Source organism: Jaculus jaculus, chromosome 4 (genome assembly GCF_020740685.1).
Source record: "Jaculus jaculus isolate mJacJac1 chromosome 4, mJacJac1.mat.Y.cur, whole genome shotgun sequence".
NCBI classification, from domain to species: domain Eukaryota; kingdom Metazoa; phylum Chordata; class Mammalia; order Rodentia; family Dipodidae; genus Jaculus; species Jaculus jaculus.
In genome coordinates, this window is record NC_059105.1 from 106,042,760 (window position 1) to 106,052,253 (window position 9,494).

Consider the following 9,494-nt stretch of genomic DNA (forward strand, 5'->3'; position numbering starts at 1 on the left):
TATAATAGTCTTACCTAGAAATAGGTAGGTAAATGTAACAGTCTTTGTAATGAAAAAAACTGTTACAACATTTGCATAACAGTTTAGCCTTTCTATGCTTCAAAATAGTATTTAAAGAAAAAACTAAGATGTTTTGTTTTATTTTATACATATTTTAATAAAACTAAATTTTCTTGGGGTGGGAGAGATGGTTCAGTGTTTAAAGGTGCTTGATTTTAAAGCTTGATGGACTAAGTTCAATTCTCCACCCAGTGCCCATGTTAACCCAGATGCACAAAGTGGAGCATACATCTAGAGTTTACTTGCAGTGGCAAAAGGCCCTGGCTTGCGCATATATATATGTATGTATATATATATATATATATATATATATATATATATATATATATATATATATATCTTTTTCCTTCCCCATATTCTAGGTAGGGGTTTTTGTACAAAAGGCCCTGGCTTGCGCATATATATATGTATGTGTATATATATATATATATATATATATATATATATATATATATATATCTTTTTCCTTCCCCATATTCTAGGTAGGGGTTTTTGTAGGTTTGGTACTTTGCTTTGCTGACCAAGGATCGAGAGTAAAGGTACAGGATTGCAGAAGAAACTGATGATTGAGCCTTTCCTAGGCAAGGTAGAGTAGGCACAAAAAGAGGCTGGCCAGAAAGTTTGAAAGCAAGGCTTGGTTCAGGTACTGAGGGGGATAAATTTTGGCTATCTATTCTGTGAAGCATAATTTCCCCTTTTGTTTTCTCTTCAAGGTGGCATATTACATTGTTTAAAAAGTATGTTAGAGTTGAACTTGTCTATGGACATATAGTTTACATCTAACTGCCTTCTAAATATTAATTTGTTGGGCTTTGAGAGGCCCGGACACGAGGCCTAGTGGAACTTCCTGAGCCTAGCTAAAGTTTGGCGACCTGTCTCTAGCCAGCTAGGACTCAGCAGGGCGCCTAATTGCCTCTGGCCTGCTACCTCTGCAAAAAAGTTAGAATTCCCGCAGGTGTTTAGAACCAATCATTTCAAAAGTCATGATATGCTATTGGCCCTTACCCCTCATCCTTTCCTGAGATACTTGCCTTTGTTCTCAACATTATATAGGCCACCGCCGGTAGCAATAAAGCAAGTTCCTGCTTTGACAAGACTCCCAACTCAGAGTGGTTTTTCTCTGGTGACTAGGAGAGGTTCTGAGCCGTCAACACTCATCCTCCTCCTCAACCCCTTGGTAGGAATCAGCGGGCCTGGTCCTTCCTCAGCACTACTTGCCAGGGGAGCATGGCATCTGGTGCCTAATGTGGGGCTACAGGAACCCGGCAGACTAGTGCCCCATGAGAGGCATTCTTTGAGGAGGTCAATTGGTGTGCGGGTGAGTGTACCCTCATAAGTTATGAGGCAGTCTTCGTATTTAATGTGCTAAACTTTGCTTCTATAACAACATCTCTTCATTCTCTTTCTCTTTCCTTTCACTTTTGGTTCGCCAGCAAGCTGCATCTGTGGCTTTTGCACAGCATGTTTACCTATCTTTTGGATCCTTGTGTTTGTGTTGTACTCGTGTGTCTGTGGGTTGCTATTTCCCTAATTATGCGGACATTTCTCTCTCAACTTCATAATATGGGACAGTCTACCTCTAAATCCAATCCTGCCTTAGAATCTCTCAGGGCACTCCTAAAGAGTAGAGGGCTTGATTTGACTGATAATCAGGCTCGAAAGACCTGGGATTGCCTTCTTAAGCTGGCACCATGGCTGCCAGAAGGAAATCTCTTTGATTGGGACACTTGGGATAGGGCAGAGGCCCTTGTTTGTTGGGCACATGTGGAGAAGGGTCAAATACCCCCCTTAGGGGTCCTCTCTATGATCTCAGCCCTCAAAGACTGCTTCCCTCCAAGGCCAACCAAACATAAACAAAAGACAGAGGAAAAAGATACTATACAGCCTGATCTGGCTACTCCTCCTGGAGATACAGCTTTAAAAACCCGAGAAAAGGGTACATCTTTATACTCCTCACTTGATCCCTTTGAGAGTGCTCCCTGGCCTTCGGCGGGACCTCCTCCACCTCCTCCATTGATTAGCCCTTTCTGGGCCCCCTTAGCCCCTCCTTCATATTTGGCTGCCAAGCCACAGAAAATAAAGCTACTTTTTTATTTCCTATCAATCTAAATCCTGGGGGCAATTGCCCTGCTGCCTGGTATCCGTGGGAAGCTCAGGACCTCGAGGAGCTTAAAAAGGCGGTCTCAGAGGATGGACCCAACTCTCCTTGGGCTGAGACCCTGTTACAAGGACTTGCCCATCAACCTTGTCCAACCCAAGATTGGAAAAATATAGTCAGGGCTGTCTTGTCAGGTCCCCTATTCATTAAGTGATGTGCCTCTTTTACAGATGAGTGCCATACACGGGCAGAATGAAACCAAAGTCAACATCCCCCTGTGCCGATAACTTTTGGGATGCTCTCCAGTACCTCTGATCAATATGCTGCAGGCACTCAACAGGCAGCTATACCTTACCTGTATAGGGACCAGGTCAGATTCTCCAATGGAGAGTGAAGTCAACACAGATAAAATGGGCTAACTGTTATTAATTTAGAGAGAATTTGGTGGGTGTAGACCCTCTTATAGATAAGATTAGTGGGAGCTTGATATTGGAAAGCAAAATCACTATCTGGATGTGATTCTGACTTGTTTTCTAGTTCCAGATGTGGGTTCTTTTCTACTGAGTGGATCTGTTAGCCAACCCAAGAGCAGTTGGTTACCCATCATGGCTGTGTGCCACTATTGCACTTGGGTGAACATCTCATTAGGTTGTTTCTGAGTAGCTTAGACCTCAAGTTGCTCAGACAAATGTTGGCCACTTTCCTCTGGTAGCTCATGTAGCACCTTCCAGCACTAGATGGGATAATTGTCTAAGTATTTATTTTTATGCCCATGGTTAGAGCTGTGTCAGCTTTGGCCAGAGAAGCTTCTTATTTCAGTGGGTGGTCATTTCTGCTGCAGATATTCACAACTGATAAAAATACTGAGAATCATCCCTAAATAGAGAAGCTATGCCACCTCCTCCAAGGCTCAGGGAATATTTCAGAAGAGGGAGTACAATGAATATAAGAGCTGGAGGAAGTGGAGGAGTGTTGTGGAATTCTGTCATCCAGATATGACATGGTCATTGTACTATGAAGTCATAGCTGTGGTTATCTGTACAAAACCTACATAAATATAAGACAATACTACACAAGATTATACCTGTCAGTATTCCATCATGAATGGGAGGGGGATCATGTGGTTCTACCCCTTCCTGAGGAGATATTGACAGTTAGTTGTTGCTTGGGAAGGGATTTCATTTTCTTCAGTGGTAATGGTTACAGATAAGCTATCTATACTCTGGTAAAGACTTCTTCCCATCCTCATACAAGCAAGGTAATTATCAAAGTCACCATGTCACCAGAAAAACAAAAATAACATCAAAGTAGAAGGAAGTTCACTGAAGCCATGCTTCAACTTTCCCTCAAGTAGCCCACTTCTACACTTGTGACAGCTACAAAATTCTGAACAACAGATCCTATGCCATGCGCTACTCCCACATCTCTGCTGAAAAGCGAATCTCTTGGTGGAATGGTAAGAAGTTATGAGGGTTCTAGTGTTAGCACAACACTGTATGGTGGTACTGTCAAGAAAGCCAACACATATCCAGAGCATATGCCTACTCTTGTCAGAATGAGTAGCTTGCTCTTTGGAGGGGGTGGGAGTGGGGAAAGGGTCTAATGGAACAGACGTGGCACAGGGTAGCCTCTTGGTTTCCTCAGGAAATGATACCATATTAGGACTCGGTTTTGTTCTCTACCACTAATAGGCTAGACTAGGCAGTGGTGTTTAAATTAGTATGACCAAGAGGAAGTTTGTGTGGTTGGTCCTAGCACATAGTCTCTTTACCCATCTTGATCTTTTCCCAGTTGATTTAACACTACTCTCTATCCTCAGCTACTCTGCTTCCCTCTCACTTCTAATCTTAGTAACTAGAGTCAGCACTGGGGTGTTTTATGACTGTGAATGGCTGGTATCTTATTGATTTGGTCTTTACATCTCTTCCTGGGTGAAACTTTCAGATGGAAAGACACTTCTGAGATAGGACTTATCACCCTTGCAAGAATCCTTGAACATGGTATGAATGCATCACTGGAATGGCTCCTAGAAGCACAAACATTTTGACCTAACTCTATGAAGTAATGTCAGAATTACTATGTTAGATAGGGGATGGAGAAGAGGGGATTGAATATCTGGAAACTGCTGAAATGGATATACTAAATAGTGCTGGAAAGCATCAGATAATGTCCTGTGGGAAGATCCATAGGAGTGACTCTTGGCCTGAGCCATGAAAAATGTGCTGATGAGGGTACTAGGAATGTCAGTGCAGTTTTTCCCGGATGATAACAGGGCTCACTAATAATCAGGATGATTTGATCCCCACACTAGCATCTGGTTCACTCCAGGGTCTTCAGCTACTGCAGATGAACTTCAGAAACATGTGCCACTTTGTGCATCTGGTTTACATGGGTCCTGTGGAATTGAACCTGGGTACTTTAGCTTTGCAGGTTAACACCTTAACTGCTAAGCAATCTCTCTAGCACACTTCCAGATGTTCTTTGTCAGACTATGGTCCAATGTGTTTTAAAACCTTTCAGGAAACTCTAATACACATTTGGATGGAGACCCACTGCTCTGTATACTAGGGTCATTCAACAGATAAGGATGCAGTCCAATCTGACCTTAAGCACATGAACCACATATTCTAATGGCTACTAGCTTCCACCTGTAACTTCATATGAACTGGTCCAATAAGTATCACCAGCTCTCCATGAGTTCTATGTTTTCTATGCCTATGGTGTCAACTGACTGGTGTCATGTTTCCATAAACAAAAGAGTATGACAAGTATTTCTACAGCATTAACTTTGCATTAGATGTTCTCCATAATCTGGAGATGATTTAAATGATAAAGGAGTATGTGAATAGGCTATATGAAAAACACCATGACTGTTTTATAAAGGATTGTTATATCATGGATTTCAGTAAACTTAGAGTGGCAGATAGAAGGAGTTCTGGAAACATTCCCTATGGGACAACTGTACATAGAAAAGCAAATCAACCACTCTCCACTAGTCCTTCCGCACTCATCCTAGTAGGTTTAGGATGTCTTTGGAGCTTATCTCCAATCCATTCTATCCTTCACATGCATAGGGCCACTGCCCTAGCTCAACCTTCCTTCCCTAGGCTCTTATCTCCTTTTATGTTTGTTTCCAATCCAGTATTTGCATTGGTTTCTTCTTTTTTATTCTTACCTGTATTTTCACATAGCACTTCATGTAATTCCTAAAACTTCTCCACCAGGCATGCGAAGTCTAGACAACATTACAAGTGAAGAAAGGTGATCATAATGAAAAGTATGGGAAGATGTTGTAGCTTGATTATAATAAGGTTCAATTAACCAAGAAAGTATGGTGATGCAAATAAATGGAAGAAAGCTTTTCATAAGATTATATAATCAGGACTCAGAAATAGAAAAGTGGCTGTAAGAAAAATAGTGTGAAACAATTGACCACTTCCTCTATTGAGTTGTGCTTTTCCTGTTCTCCACCCTGACCTGTTAGTGTTTGTCCATTTCATCTTTGGAGAGGTGTATTTTTCTCATTCCCACCCTGACCCATCACTGTCTGCACTTTTCAAGGCTGCTTCTTAGAGGCCTCCCATGCTTATCTAGTGCAAAGTGGTCTTTCATCCTCTGTGTAAGCAACTATAAAAATCCGTGCATTTTCTTCATGAATTTACATGATTACTTTGGCAGTTAACTTATTTTTTGCATGCGTGTGTTATGTGTGATGGATGCACATACATCCATATATATGGATGGATAAACATAGGTGGCAGATGGGAGGAGTACTGTATGGGTGTTCTATGTGGTACTAGCTGCAGCCAGAGAAGAACTTTGGCTGCCCCTCTCCATCACTCAACAGCATACTTCCTTGAGACAGGCCTTCTTCCTACACCCAGAACTTCAGATTTTGGTCAGCAAGCACCCGTGATTCTCTGGTTTTCACCTACCTCCCTTGTATGCACACAGAGTGGGATTAGAAACATGACAACATCTGGAGGAACCAAACTCAAGTGGTCTCAGGCAATCCCAGGCCCTCATGTTTATGCTCAAAGCACTCTTAACTACTGAGCCATTTCTTCAGACCCCTTGACAGTTAACTCTTGTCTTTTTTCTCTACTTAGGAAGATTATTACTACTAACTAGAATTCGAACTATGAGGACAAGCACCTTGACATCTTTACATGTGTATCCTCAATTCCTAGAACAGCATATGGCTGGTGTTCAATAAAATCTTGTTGAATAAAAAAATGGAAAAACTCATATTTTTCAAAAGTGTATGGATCTTAGTTCAACTTTGCCTAGGAGGCAGATATTCTAGAACGGAGTAGGATAGGACAGCAAACTTAACGGGGTACCTGTTGGGTAAGTTTGAGTTGTTTAAGATATTATATTTTGTTTGCTGAGTAGATAAGGTGAAAAGTATAGTTTTTCAAGTTTTAATAGCTGCTGTCATCTCCACATTGTTTGAATACATGAATGGACATAAACTGCTCATCTCTATGATGAGAGAGTGGGATGTGGAGGGGAGCAGGAGTGCTTCTCCCTAGTAAGCCTTATCTACTTAGAGGGAAATGTGTGGTTACTTAGGGAAGGCAGTGTCCACAACTGCTGGGAATAGCAAAGGGCATGAGGATGGATATATTTCAAGTCACAGCAAACACTGAATGTGAGGTTTGGAATTAACTCACAATTTTCCAGTATGAATAATGAAGAGTTTCTGGGTGACACGGTACTGAATGAAGTTGTTAAAATTTCAAACTATATACATGTGTTAAAGATTATTTGTAGTAATTTATATATTTACAGCAAGTACTCAAGAAACATCAATTAACTAAACTATCAAATAGTTAAGAGAAAGGCAAGAATTGAGGGAAACATCTAAAAACTAGGTTTAGGAGATAAAAATAAAATACTAGTCTCTCTAGTGAACTCCAATAGGCGAACAGCACTAATGTTGAAAACTTGCTCTTATATTGGATATCATTTTTAAAGATTTATTTTTATTTTAAGTTAGAAAGTAGAATGTATTACATTTAGGTTGTTTTGCTATTTGTTTTATAAGCACATTAAAAATATGTATGGTGTCAGAGCTTCTTTGTTTATAATAGGTACAAAAAGAATAAGAGGCTAAAAAGTAATTTGAGAAGCAGTTGTTGATATGTTTTTATTTGATACACATTTTACTCTATGAATTAAAGGAAATGAAAAGGAAACTGTTATAAAACAGAACCCAATGTAGGTTAGATTTTTCCTATGGGCTGAATTTTGTTAACAGACGCTGGGTTGCATGGTGTCCACTGTGTATGCATGGGTTCTGTGAACAGGAACAAATGTGCTTGGGACTGTGGTGGCTCAGCCCGCATTGTTCTCTGCACTTAGTCACAGCCCACATTTATGCCAATGGCTATCAGTGCCTGAAACGTTTCAACCTATATTGAATTATATGATTTTTAATACTTTCATGACCTCAGTGTTTTCAAATTTCATTTTAACCTTGCTTTGATAGCCATCAGCACTTGTTTCCCACTTTACCACATGCATACACATTTAATGGCTTAAAGTCCAACTTTGGTTACATTAAAAAATTTATGGTTTCAGGCCAGGTGTGGTGATGCATGCCTTTAATCCCAGCACTCGGAGGCAGAGGTAGGAGGATTTCCATGAGTTCAAGGCCACCCTGAGACTCCATAGTGAATTCCATGTCAGCCTGGGCTAGAGCAAGACCCTACTTCTAAAAACCAAAACCAAATATATATATATACATATACATACATATACATATACATATATATATATATATATATATATATATATATATATATATGTAGATAGATAGATAGATAGATAGATATAGATATAGGAGATTGAAACCATATATATATATGGTTTCAATATATATATTTCAATATATTTCAAAGTATGAAACCATATATATATATGGTTTCAATCTCCTATATCTTTATAATTCTTTAACATTTTTGGAGATGGCTGTGATTTAAAGAGCATGGTGTGGGACCCTAACATGGGATCCTCAGATATACCTCAGAATTCCAGTTCTAAGTTGTAGATTTAGAAAAATAAATTATTTATTTATTTATTTGACGGAGCTTTCTCTAGAGACACACAGAATGGGTGCACTAGGGCCTCTAGCCACTGCAAATGAACTCCAGATGCATGCATCCCCTTGTGCATCTGGCTAATATGGGTCCTGGTGAGTAGAACCTGGCTCCTTTGGCTTTGCAGACAAACACCTTAACCACTAAGCCATCCTCCAGCCCATAAGTTGTAGATTTTATACACACAAATTTCCTGAAGTGGCAGATGTAGTGATGGTGAATGTCAGGTCCATTGCTGAAATGGGGGTTTCTGTCATCTTGTTGGAATATAACAACATTGAAGGCATGATTCAATTTAGTGAATTATCCATAAGATGTATCCATTCTATAAACAAACTCATCTGAATTGGCAGGAATGATTGTTTAGTTGTCATTAGAATGGACAAAGGAAAAGGACATATTGATTTGTCAAGCAGAAGAGTATCTCCAGAGGAAGCAATCAAATGTGGAGACAAATTCTTCATCAAATTACTGAGGTGTTGGAATATAAGGATGAGCAGCTGGAAAGCCTGTTCCATAGCATTGCCTGGGTTTTTGATGACAAGTACAAGGGACCTGGGTGTGGTGCCTGTGATGCCTTCAAGCATGCAGTCTCAGAACTATTTTGGGTAGTTTGGATTTGAATGAAGATGAACGTGTGGTACTAATTAACAATATTAATAGGTGTTTGACCCCACAAACTATAAAAATTTGAGCAGATATTGAAGTGGCTTACTATGGTTATGAAGACATTGATGCTTTAAAAAAAGCTTTGAGAGTAGGGTTGAATTATTCTATGGAAATCATGCCCATCAAGGTTAATCTAATAGCACCTCCTTGATAAGTGATGACAACACCTCTGGAGGAGAGAACAGAAAGCCTCTCTGATTTCAGTCAAGCTATGGCTATCATCAAAGAAAAGAAGGGTTTCTTCAATGTTCAAATGGAGCCCAAAGTGATTACAGATATAGATGAATCTGAACATGCAGGACAGCTGGAAAGGCTTCAGAGAGAATATGCAGAAGTGGATGGAGATGATGATGCTGAAGAAATGGAAGCCAAAGTGGAAGATTAACTTGTGGACAACAGTCCAGATTAAGGAGCAGGAAGCAGCACTCGAACTGGAAACACTTAAAATGTTTTCCGGTACTGAAAACTTCAAAGGTGAATATTTTTTATTTCCAAGTATTTAGGTATCCTACAAACTGGAACATGAAAGACCCTTGTAGATGGCACAGAAGCTCAAACACATC

The 9,494-nt window shown here is 39.9% G+C and overlaps 1 pseudogene; it reads left to right on the forward strand.

Moving 5' to 3' along the window:
- Positions 1 to 3,565: 3,565 nt before the first annotated feature.
- Positions 3,566 to 9,316, forward strand: LOC101602065 (annotated as a pseudogene).
- Positions 9,317 to 9,494: the final 178 nt, after the last annotated feature.